This window comes from Rattus norvegicus, chromosome 3, assembly GCF_036323735.1.
Source record: "Rattus norvegicus strain BN/NHsdMcwi chromosome 3, GRCr8, whole genome shotgun sequence".
NCBI classification, from domain to species: domain Eukaryota; kingdom Metazoa; phylum Chordata; class Mammalia; order Rodentia; family Muridae; genus Rattus; species Rattus norvegicus.
Genome location: NC_086021.1, coordinates 183,966,260 through 183,979,267, shown reverse-complemented (window position 1 = coordinate 183,979,267; position 13,008 = coordinate 183,966,260).

Below are 13,008 nucleotides of genomic sequence, written 5' to 3'. Positions count from 1 at the left end.
AAGTTACAATACCCATCTGCCACTGTCCAGGGCACTGACAGCCCAGTTGTCTTCACTGACCTCTGTGGGTGGGGCCAAAGCAAACTCGGCCTGGATGGACGTGTGCCCTGGGTCTTCACTCCAGCTGAGATAAGGAAGGTTAAAGGTGGAGAACCCTGGTTAAGAGCATAAGACACTGAACAACAGGGAGGGCAGAGAGGAGGCAGCTGGCCCTCAGGGGAGACAGCAGTTGAACTGGTCTTCACGGTGATTTGGACACGTTGTGGAAATGCCAAAGGCATTTTCCTTCCTAGACTTCTACTCTTACTGCTGTTTCGGGAAATCAGTAGACCTGTTCTCCACAATGTTCCAACCAGCAGTACTACTCTTTCTGTGGCCAAGGAGAGTAGTCAATGGCTGGGCCCTGGGCAGGACTGGAGTCCAGCTGGGACTTAATGACATTGTGCTCTACTCTTAATTGTGTTCTCATTTTTTATTTATGGCAATCAACTCTGGCTTTCCTTGTGTGGTAGAGATAGAGCATTCCTTTTTAAAATTAATTTTGTTAAATCAAAGAGAAGTAATCTGAACCGGAACATGATGTAACTTGGGGCTCAGATGATTTGGTGGTGCGGCAAGAGTCACAAAGCTTCTTTGCCTGCCAACAACCCCTGGAAAGCTGAGCTCTGGTGGATGGACCATAAAACCAGGTGAGGAGGCTGGAAGAAAGTACTAGGGACGAGATGATTGAGGTGTCCCCAAGACAGTGGCGTTTGTGACCAGAGAGTTGGCACTGGGAAGGGAGAGTCATATCAGTTTTGGAAATCGACCTTCAGAATCTGTGGAAATTAGCCAAACAATATATTTTGATAAGCTGGTATAAAGAACTTCACCAAGCTAGCCATCTATTTCTGGGAACTGGCTGGCCTACGGAGGCTTAGGAAGTTCTGGCTTGGGCAATCAAAGGATTTATCCATACTCTCTTGCACTGTAAACAACCTGGAGGTCCGTGATAGGGAAGGTGGAGCAATTGGTCCTCCTTCCTTCTGTTAGACCAATCTGTCCCCCACTATATTGATATCACCGACAAAGCAGCCATGGACTTATTAACAGTCACCTTGAAGTGGTTGGCCTTGTTTACTGTCCACCCCAACATCTTCTCCCTCCCTTACAGTTACCTTTAGTGGTTCTTCTAGAAGACTCTGTCCCCCATTTCGTTCAGGTAGGTCCTCTGTAATCCCATGAGCCTGAAATTTTAACACAGAGATACGATGGGGATCTGGACAGCTGACACAAAATAGACACAACCTTCTGGCTACCAAGTTCAAGTGTGGATTAGACATGTGACCATCTTGGGCAAATTAGTCAAGACTTGACTAGAGCTCTTAAGAAAGTTCTCTATTCAGTGTTACTATAAAGAAGAGATGGCTCATATCCACAGTCCTGGGAGGCATGTTGACACAAAACAGACTAAGTACAATCAACCCCAACATAGAGGAAATGGAGTTCAAGAGATAGAGACCCTGGGTTTAAGCTTTGATGCATTATTTAAGTTCCTGGATCCAGCTGGGCCTGAAATCCACACTGTTTGTGACCCATTTCCAATAGATCATGATTTTTTCTTGCACAACATCTGTGGATTTTTTTTATCACTTTCAGTTAGAGAAATCCTGGCTGAAACATGGCCTATTCTCGAGGACTCCTGACTGAACAAGGTGTAAAGGAAGCATGTGACTTGGTTCATCTCTAAACCAGCAGTAAGGGTTTTATTTGGTCCAAAATGTTTAGCCTGTCTGGGCTGCCATCAAAACCCCATTATTTCTGAGTTCAGATTTGAATTCAGTATTACCTCATTCCAGGGCAGAGTTCAGACCCATTCAGCGGTGCTAAGTCTTGAACTCATACCCCGAGTTGAAACTTAATTCCATTCTATCCAGTGTGTTCCTGAAGGCAAGTCTTCAGCTCTGCACCCATTGAGTTTCCTGCTTCTCACAATCTCTCATGAGAGGCCAAAATGGGGAATAATAGCCATGTGTCTCTACAGAGGACAATAATAAATCGTCCTCTCCCCTCTGAGGTCTATCAGTATTCCTTGATCTTCCTTGAGTACCATCGCTGTGTGTCCCAAGAGCCTTCATCTCTCAGGACACTGCCGAGCCTCCGCCAGGGGCGGGCCTCAGTAGCCTTGGTTTACATCTGCTTCTTCCCAGGCAACAGATGTGTGACCATCTCGTTGACACTGTAGCTCTCATGGGTTGATTCAAAACCCAGGGTTGAGAACATTGCAATTTATCTCAGCTAAGCGTCCCCTCCAGTTGCCCCTGCCTGTACTTTATGACTCTTTTGAAGATTGTTTTCCCTTAAATTCGGGGGATTTAAGAGACAGGGACAAAATATATTTTGTAGTTTTCCATTATCCTAAAACTTCTTCCCCCACCCATCCCGAAGAGCAGTAGATGCCTGGGACTTGCTCTGAAGTCAGAGAATTAAGTTCCTTTCCATGTTCCGAAAGATTAGCTTTGTATCCTGTACTCATGATAGTTCATCCCAAGACCCACCTACAGCTCCAGACGTCTTGCTTTAAAAGCAATGTGCATCACAATTATGATTCAGTGAAATAAACCCATCACAAGCCAGACTCGGTGCTGTTGCCTGTAAAACCAGCTACTCAACATGTTGAGAGAGTCAGGAGGATCATCACTTCAAGGAAGCCTGGGTGTCGATGAGACCCCAAAATTTCCATGTATTTATTTACTTAGTTTAATGTAGTCACTTTGCATGCTACTCAACATGTTGAGAGAGTCAGGAGGATCATCACTTCAAGGAAGCCTGGGTGTCGATGAGACCCCAAAATTTCCATGTATTTATTTACTTAGTTTAATGTAGTCACTTTGCATGCAGGTCGATGTCACCTCTCCCACAGGCCCTTCCCCAACCCCGTCCCCTTCTCTAAGAGAGTGGAGGCCCCTCTAGGTAACCCCCCCATATCAAATCTCTGCATGGCTAGGCACATCTTTCCCCTCTGAGGCTAGGCCAGATAGCCGAGTTGGGAGAAATGAATTCCACTGACTGGAAACAGCTTTAGGGATAGCCCCTGCTCCACTTGTTTGAGACCCACATGGAGAAGAGCTGCACATCTGCTATATATGGGGAGGGCGGCTATGTCTAGTGCTCTTTGGTTGATGGTTCAGTCTCTGAGAGCCCCAAGGGTCCAGGTTAGCTGACTCTGTCAGTATTCCTGTGGGGTATACCTATCACCTTTGGGGTCCTCAATCCTTCCCTTGATTCTTCCATAAGAGTTCCCCAAGTTATCATTTATTTATTTTAAAGCATGGTATATATCTTGGTGGCAAATAATTTGTTTAGTATGTGTGAATACTTGAGTTCTATCTCCCAAACCACAGACACAGACAGACAAAGACACCCATACACACAGAAACAGACAGACAGACAGACAGACAGACAGAGAGAGAGAGAGAGAGAGAGAGAGAGAGAGAGAGAGAGCACAGTGACTTTAGTTAAGCCCATACATTGAAGCCTAAAAGAAATTAGGCCATCTTTAGGAGAAATAAGACAGCTCCAGCAGATATTATCCCTGAGAACTGCATCGTTTGCCCTGTGAGCTCTGCTGTACACACCAGCTCTCAGTAACCTTTAGTGTCCCATCCCTACATGTCCTTGCCCCCAATCCAGAGCGTAGCTTGAGACTCTGCGCCCACCAATCAGAATCTTGTTCCCTGGGACATGAGCAGGATGATAGTTCTCCCAAAGATCCACATCTTAGTCCTCAGAACCTGTGGTTAAGTCTTCCAAAATGGAAAAGAGACCACCACAAAACAGAAAACGTAAAGGATTACTTGTGGGTCCCAACATCATTATAAATGCCTTGTATGGCAGAAGCAGGAGGCAGGCCATAGAGGGAGACATGGACAGGGAAGTCCAGGAACTAAGACTGCAGATACCTGCAGGAGCTGGCAGAGGGCAGGTGCGGTTCTCCCTGGCAGAATCCAGAAGGAGTGTGTTCCTGCCAGCCTGGTTCTCAAGCATCTGACCAGCAGGGTGCATGACACTAAGTTTACATGGTTTCAACCACTACTTGTGATGTTTATCAAGCAACAGGACTCACAGCTCACAGAGTTTCTTCTGAAGAGAGCTTGTTTCCTGAGAGCTGAGCCCAGAAAGACAGAGGTAAGATGATTGTGTTTCCATAAACTTTCTAGAAACATTAGATGGAGCCTGGGGCTTCTGGTAGCCATACACACCATAAGGTGAGATGTAACCCCATGAATAGAACCAACAGAGAAGGGGAATGGGCAGGGGAAGATGCAGTACGAGGGACAGACGAAGGCATCAGTCCTTGAACCCCCTCATGGCTCCATGGATCTTCTCATCCTCCAGCCAAGATGTCTCCCTCTTTACGTTCTCCACCCAACTGGATTACTTCCACTGCATTTGGAAGTATCCAGCTGTGACTATCCCACCTTACAGTTATCTGGAACCCAGGGACATCCAGCGGGGGAAACTGTCTCAGGAAGCAGAATGACCGCCCTTGAAAGAGAAGCACTTGCCAAGAGTCTAGAATGTCTACAGTTTACACATTTGGCCAGCCAACCATGCATGCACCTTTGAAACTCTTTGTTTTAGGAGTTGATTCAATGTAGGGGAAGGGAGAAAGGCTACCTGATATCCTTAAGCTATCAGGTGCAGTGTTGAGCTAACCACAGACTTGCCACTCCCAGGCAAAGGTACCCATACCCAGATGGGATCATTTCCATCTTTCCACAGATGAGGAAACAGCCCTTAGGGGGAAAAGTCAGCAGAGAGCAGTTTTTGTTTGGGAATTAGAGACTTTTCCCTCAACATCTCCAACTTAAGTCTGCTCCAGTTCTCCCAGGAAATTTTACCCGGATGTAAATGTGGGTGGATGAACACACACAAACATACACACACACACACACACACACACACCACTCTTCTCATCCAGACTTCATGCATAGATGTGCACACATGTGCTACACACACACACACACACACACACCACTCTTCTCATCCAGACTTCATGCATAGATGTACACACATATACCCCAGACACACACACACACACACACATACACACACACACACACACCACTCCTCTCGACTTACCTCAAACACTTGTACATTCTTGCTGACACCTTTGGCACCTTGGCTGAAGGTGGGAATTTCAGGCATTTCAGCAGATTAACAAGAGGCTGCTTCTGAGCAAGTTAAGTCAACAGGACACACACACACCTGCCTGCTTCACCACCTTGAAGCAGCACTGGCTTTTATCAAAAAGATTTTTTCTTCCACAAACTTCATCTTTCTGAGGTTGAGATACTGGTGCATTCCTGTGTCCCCTCAATGAGACCAGTCATTGGAGTTTTGGAAATTTGATTCCAGCAGCTGCCAGATGCTTTGATCTGCTTGCAGAATAAAAATGTCAGTGCACATGGTTCTTGCCTTTCACCTTCCTGCATGAAACCCTACCCAAAGCCAATTCAAAACCCAGTTCTCGGAGCCCCCGTTGCCCAGCTGTTCAATCTCTCCCAGTCTGTTTCCCCATCCACGAAATGGGATAATGATTTTTAAAAAAAGGACCCAGGAGGATTGCACAGATGAAATGAGTATATGTGTGTAAAGTTTTGAGTTCACACTTTGAACAAATAAAACAGGCACTTAATAAGGTTTACTTAGCAGTGGCAGCCACTACAGCAACTGTAGGTGAGGGGATGTTTCTTCTGCTAGATTAGAAACCTCAAGGGTGGTGTGTTGGTCGTTGTTCATTTGTTTCATTGATCCAGGATCTTATTATACACACCAGGCTAACCTCAGACTTTTGGTAACTGTCTGTTTCCACCACCTTCCTTCTGAGGTGACATGCGTGCACCACCACACTTCGCCCTAGTTGTCTCTTGACACAATAACGGACATTGTAAATGTCCTCCAATGCAGTAGTGATAGTCAACAAGGCCATCCATTGGCTGGGTGGAAGAGTGACACAGCTGGATATTGGCTACTGGAGTACCCAGAGTGTCACTGAAAGAGACACAGGTGACCCAGCTCTGGGGCTTGTATCCTTCATTCTCCCAGGGCTACCCGGGAGTGCCCTTAATAGGTAGAAGATGCTATTGGCCATCTCATCTATTGCCATGTCTACGGCATTCTATAGTCAACCCCTGGGGACCCGGGAAGGCACGCACGGGAAATGATCAGGTGATGGGTATGATGAAGGCTTGGGGCCACTTCTGTCCTACCAAACCAGGAAATGAAATCTTACAACTGATACTGAACTGGGGAAATCCATCTGCAAATAAATGTTGAGTGAGTCAAACAAGAGTTTGGGAACCACCCACACCTAAGTCACCAATGTTAAACATCAGAGAGTGAGTGGCTAAAAATAGAGGAATGTATAGGGTATAGGTGACTCATTGCTATTGAAATATTCCTTTGGTGGGTAGTTTTATTTGTTTGTACAACACTATTTAAAGGCTTCCGTTTGTTTGTTTGTTTCCAAGGTGACAAGAATGAGAGATTGGAATGCTAAGCAGCAAATTTGGCACACGATAACACGCCCCCTCCTCCCAAGGCTCTGGGATAATTGAGGAAGACAGGGCAGAAAGAGTGTAAGAGCTGGAGACCATGGGTGACAAAGAAATAGCGTCTTTTGGACACAGCAGGGCGGCGACACATATAAACTCACAGCAGATGTGACAACCCACAAGACCCATGCAAGCCCACGCAAGACAAAGTCCCAGCAGGGCATGCTGAGGTGGACAGGAAGTCCCACCCCTAGCTGAAGAGTTACTGGCAACTGATGGGCTGTCGGGAGACACAAAGGCAGTTTTTGTTAAGGATGTGGGCCCTGGTAGGTCAACCAGGCTCCAGTGGATGGCCACACACCCAAGAGTATAAGAGCAGTGCAGACTGAACTTGATGGGGAAGTCCAAAGGACATGAGTTGTGTGAGGAGGGAAGCGGGTAGATCTGGAGGGTTTGAGGAAAATGGTGAATAGGGTCCAAATGCATTCTTACCAAAGGAGTAATAATTTTTTTTAATTAAAAGAGACAGAGATATACCAAATTTGCCTGCTGATTTCCAAGAAGTCAATGAAGGAGGAGAGGAGGTGGTGACTGAAGGCAAGATGGGAGGATCCTGCATAGCCACTGGCTTCAGAGCTCCTAAAACTCAGACCAAGCTGCTCCTGTCTCAAGCGATGGGCCTGACAAGTTTTCTTCTGAAGGAAATTTCACAATTGTGCTTTTAATGAGCTCCACATTTTCTCGTGTGAAACCCATTTCCTTCCAAAAGACCAGAGCAATGGCCTCAGCAGGACAGCAGTTAAACAAAGGAATGATGCTGTTCAGTCTGGAAGTCATAACTCAAGTTCTGAAATCCAGAGAGGGCAGGGTTTGCCCAGCTACCTTCTCAGTCTGGGAGCCCGCCAGACTCTGTGAAGGATCGGGGAGGAAAGAGAAGGAGTTTGGTTTTATTTTTCTTAAAATCTTAGGATTAAAAGCTTAGTCTACAGAGCTGTCAACCGGAGTCACCATGCAAACACATCGATTGGATAGGCATCTTCTGTGTTTGTTCCCCTATTCATTCAACTCTTCATTAAGTACCTACAGAGAGCTGGCACCGTGCTAGAACAAAAGGTACCTCTGTGCAAGAGAGACAGGGAGACAAAAACAAATATCTAATTAACACGATGCCAGGGCTGGCGTCTTGGTTGTGCCTCGCTGTGACAGAGAACTGAGAAGAAAAGTTAAGACATAAGGATTTTGTTTCTTCATGATTTCTGAAGTTTCAGAGCATGGTACCTAGGCTCCGATGCTCCTGGGCCCACTGTGGTAAGCTGAGCCTCATGGCAAAGAACACAAGGCACCAACAAAGGGACCCACCTCACGGCAGTAGCCCAACAGGAGAGAGGGCCGAGGACACAGTATTCCTCTCAAAAAAAAAAAAAAAAAAAAAAAAAAAAGCTGTGTCTGTAGTCATCTGTAGGATGAGCCAGGTCTTACCACCTTAGTTATTAACTTCTCCCAACATTGTTATCAAATTGTGAATATATCAGTATGTTAACCCTCTGATTGGAAGGGAGCCCTGATGGTCCCGGAAACAGGGGCCTTCAGCCCATGAACCTTGGGAAAAACACCTCATATTCTAACCAGCACATCCTGGTGAGTGTTAAGGAGGAAGGGGTTGGACACAGCCTGGGTGGAGAGATATCAGCGGGGTGAAGAGAAGGGCCCCACTTTTAAGGCATAGGAAGGGAAACCACAAGAGGAAAGAGAAGTTTAAGGCAGGTGCCCCAAGGGACCTGAATGGGGTCAGGTTATAAAACCTTAAGGCCCCTCTATGGTGCCCAGAAGGCATTGACTAGATGTTTAGGAAAGAGAAGGTATGTCCCCTGCCTTCTTCCTGATTACAGACACAATGTAATTAGCTGGTTGATAATACTGCCACCAACCCTTCCCCACCATAATAGGCTGAATCCTTCAAATAAACACTCCCCCCCTTAAGTTGCATCTTGTCAAATGTTTAGTTATAATGACAAGAAAAGTAACTGATACAGTATTCTTCACAGCAGATACAAAATGCCAATTTCTGGGATGATTGGTGAGAATGTTTTCCATCATTAGGGGCCATAATGGATCATACCTACCTGATCCTTGCTGCACCCCAAGCCCTACCCCTAAACTTGATGCTTAGTATATACTTCTCAGCTCTCTCACGACCATCTCCCACTTCTCAGGCATGAAGACTGAGACTCAGGAGGAGGTGAGTTTGCTAGGAGGGTAGTGGAGGGCCTTTAGGTGCCATTCTAACCTAAGTGTTATGGACTCCAATGTCCAAGAGCCTGGCACTTGCCTTTTCCCCAATGCCGTGAATAAATGATTAATTCATGACAGATGAGGACATCAGGGTGATGTCACATAACTTCGGCTAGCCCCCCTCCCTCCCACCAGAGATGAGTCCATCAATCATCAGGGATCCAGCAGCTTGTAGAGGTGTGGCAGTGTCCATGGTTTGCCAGGGAGCTAAAGGAAAAGACAGAACTGCTAGAGAACAATAGGAGACAGACACACTTGGAAGAAAGTGGGGTCTCCAGCTGCAAAGGAGGCATTCAGCGGAGGTAAAGCCATGTCTCGGGGGTCTTAGGACATGGCAGTCTTCTACAGTCTTTCTGGACTTATGATGTAACTGAATGCTCGCCTGATCCTGGGTTCACGATGCTTTTGTCTTTCACTTGATTTTAAAAACAATCTCCTCAAAATGTTTGCTTTAGAAAGAGATGGCATTAGTTACCTAAATGGAAACCAGTCTCACGTGTTATAAACAAAAAAGAAACTATATAATTAAATACAAGGGCCCACACCGTGACAGTCACCCATCTAACTGGATATTACTGTGTACTAAAAGATTAAGGTTTTAGCTGCCCCTTGACACCTGCTTTTCGAGATACTATGGGCAGAGGCTTCAGCGCTCCAACTCTGCCGCACTGAATACGGGATGTGAGCATGTGGCTCAGTTCTGCAAGCCTTCACCTTCCCCCTTGGGAAGAAAATGGTAGCAATTGCAACGCCTCAGTGGCTCACCACGCTGTTGGGAAGAATTTAACCGGAATGACATGTGTGTAATAATATGCTCCTCAGATTAACCCCACATGTGGATACCATCATCCTTTCTGCTACAAGGCCCATGTTCATGCTGATCGTTGAAGACTTCCTGCCTCTGCTTGATGATGGTGTGGCAATCTTTAGCTCCAATAGCATTCCTTGCTTATCTAGCCTCGGAGGTAGCCCTTGCCCATCTGGCAAACACTTAGCCTCCTTACGATTTCGTAGTAAGGCAACATTAGTCCTGGACAAAGTCCAGGGGTAGAGATGACCGTGGGTGGAAAAATAAGTCCAAAGGGTTAGACCCCAGCGATTTAAAGTCTTCTGTAGAGGCAGAGAAGGGCCCAGCTCCTGCATAGGCGCTGAAATGGAAAGAGAAACCGGAAGAGGGACCATTTGGCATGCAAATGAGCGGGTACAGGTAGCCAATAGGAGAGCAGCTCTAACAAATGGACTTCCTAGTGTGGTTGCCTTTGGACAACTGTGAACTTGAGACCTCGGGATCTCAGCCTAGTGCCCTCCACTCTGGACGAAGGCCAGAGGGGCGCCCCAGGAGAGGGTGTGTCCACACAGACTGCTTGGTGCTGGTTCCAAAGGGCTGCTGGGGTGTGTCTCACAGCCACTCAGCAAGTCGCTGCCACAGCCTGTGTTCCCATCATCCAAGGACCCACCGCTGCCCACAGAGGGCTCCCTGTTGAGCAGATGACGCAGGACACGGGCTGAAGTCAGGTGCTACCAGACCAACTCCCCAAAACAACCCTAGCTTGTAGAGGTGGAAGATAATTATTCCTTTTCCAAAATCCAAGAATTAACTAGAACATCAAGACTGTGGATGGAATGAATCCGTTCACGAACATGTGATCCTGTAAGCAGCCTACCTCAGACCACGAGTTGTGCGTTAGCAGCAACAGGCACGGGAGGTAAGGTCTCCATCACAGGAGTCCTGAGGGAAACGCAGGTAGCAAAGGATGCATTTCTCATTTCCTGACCAGGGTTGAAACTGGAGGTAGGTTTTGCTTGTTGTAGAAGACTCCACCTGCTGAGTCGTCGTTTCCCTCTACAGTCTACACAGAGCAGATGAGTGCTCACCACCACGGAAAACCAGCAACTAAAAGACGAAGTAACTGGACATGTCAGAACTATGTTTGTCTGCTGCCGGATTCCTGAGCTTCCTCACCTTCCCTGTCTCTGTGGTCACATGTCCCTGTCCTAGCATGGCCCTCGGATGTGAAGGGACCTCTGCAAGGGTCAGTCTCACCCTCTTGCCATCTTTAGGACCAAAGCATATGTCAATATTGGTAGGTCATCAAATGATTTTGCAGAGCCGAGCTGACATCTGAAATGTGAATAAGACGGCTCATGGGTAAGATATGCTAACACCTGAGGTGAACTAGTGTCTCCCTGAAGAATCTATGGGACTCTCCTGGGCTTGGGAAACCTTTCTCCACTTGCAATTGACTCCTTACAAGCACTGTTCTGGGCACAGAGGCTGAGAGTCTGCAACGTCATCAGAAGATGCCAGGGACTCCCCAGCCACTGCCTGGTCAGATGCACTTGCTTAAAAGATAGACTACCCAACTGTTGTCTTCTATGGTAGCCAGGATGCCCCTCCCACTCCTGGCTAGCCTAGGTTTATCCCAGAGATACGAGGCAGGTGAGTCATGACCTCAAAGAATTTGAAAGTGAGTTCACACCCTGCAGAAACATCTCTGGCACTTGTCTGTTTCTGGTGGTACCTGACTCATTCATCTCCTCTTGTACATGTTCAACCCAGGTACCTGGCAATGGCTCTCAACGTGGAGCTATTAGACAAAATGGAGGTTGGTGGCCATTAACTTGTTAATCTGAATTAGGTGATCTAGACCTTGAGGGACCCTGTGCCTGGAGAGAAGAAGAATTGAGAAACTGACCAAGGATAGACAGGATTTCTTAGGGTTTCTCAAAAGCAAATTGTGGAGAAAAGGGTTTCCTTTCTTATCTTACCACATTCTTTTTTAATCATCAAAGGAAGTCAGGGCAGGAACTTGGAGGTAGGAGCTAATGCAGAGCCTATGGATGGGTGCTGCTGACTGACTTGCACATCATGGCTTGCTCACCAGGATTACCCAGCCCAGGGATGACCCTACCCATAATGAGCTAGGCCCTCCAGCATCGATCAACAATTAAGGAAATGGCTTACAAGCTTGCCTAAAACTTGATCTTTTGGAGGCATTTTCTTAACTTTTCTTAGATGGCTGTATCTTGTATCTAGTTTACATGAAACCATCCAGCAAACAGACCAAAAGCAAACTTACAGTCAGAATTCAGGCAACCATGAGTGACAGACATGTAGGGGAAGGAGAAAAACTGCCTCTGACTCTCATTCACCAGGCCCTGTACGCTGCACAAGGAAACAAGGTCACACAGGCAGGTAAATAACATGGAAAGAAACACAGACTGAAGATCCCATAAAAGATCTGAATGGGAAGCGACATGGAGTATGAAGGGAGGCCACTGATCTACAAAGACCTCCCTGGTGGGATATTTGAGCTCATCTCAAAGACGGAGGAGCCAATAACTTTCGTAGCTGCCAAAGGTGTCCTCTGTAAAGGAGATGCTGAGTGTGGACAGCCTGGCCAGGTGGAGTTTGACTTAGCAGAGGGAAGAAAGGAAGGAACATGTGAGCAGCCCTGCACACAGTTGGTGCCTTCAGGAGGATCTAAAGCCAAGGTCTCCATAGCTGTACTTGAAGCAAGGGTTCTAGGGCAGCGACTCCCTGTGCCCTGTCCTGTTTCTAGGGTTCTAGGACCACTCTAGTTTGTCTCTATCCTTGCTTCCTCCTCCCTACCCTTCATCTTCTCCCTGATGTAAGAACAGCTGTCTCTAAATTTGAGCCCACACTGATATAGAATGATTTTATCTTGGTACCTAATTATATCCACAAAAGTTCCTTCCTTCAAGTATGTCCACATTTACAGGTTCTGGGCAGATCTCTTGGAGGTAGGAGCTGATGCAGAGCCCATGGATGGGTGCTGCTGACTGACTTGCACATCATGGCTTGTTCACCAGGATTACCCAGCCCAGGGATGACCCTACCCATAATGAGCTAGGCCCTCCAGCATCAATCAACAATTAAGGAACCACCATTTTCACTCACTATGGTCTTTCCCCTGGTCATTTCCCCAAAATGAATATTCATCCCACATGCAAAATACGTTTACCACTTCCCCATACCTAAAGTCTATCTGACACATCCACCCTGTGTCTAAAATCTCCTTTGGATATCATTAGCTCAGTAATCCCTCAAGTTCATGGTCTAACCCAAGCAAAAGTGAGACACTGGATGCTCTGTCCTTGGAAAATACCACTGGCTATGAATCCTGGACCTAAAAATCAAGTTATGCTTCCAAAA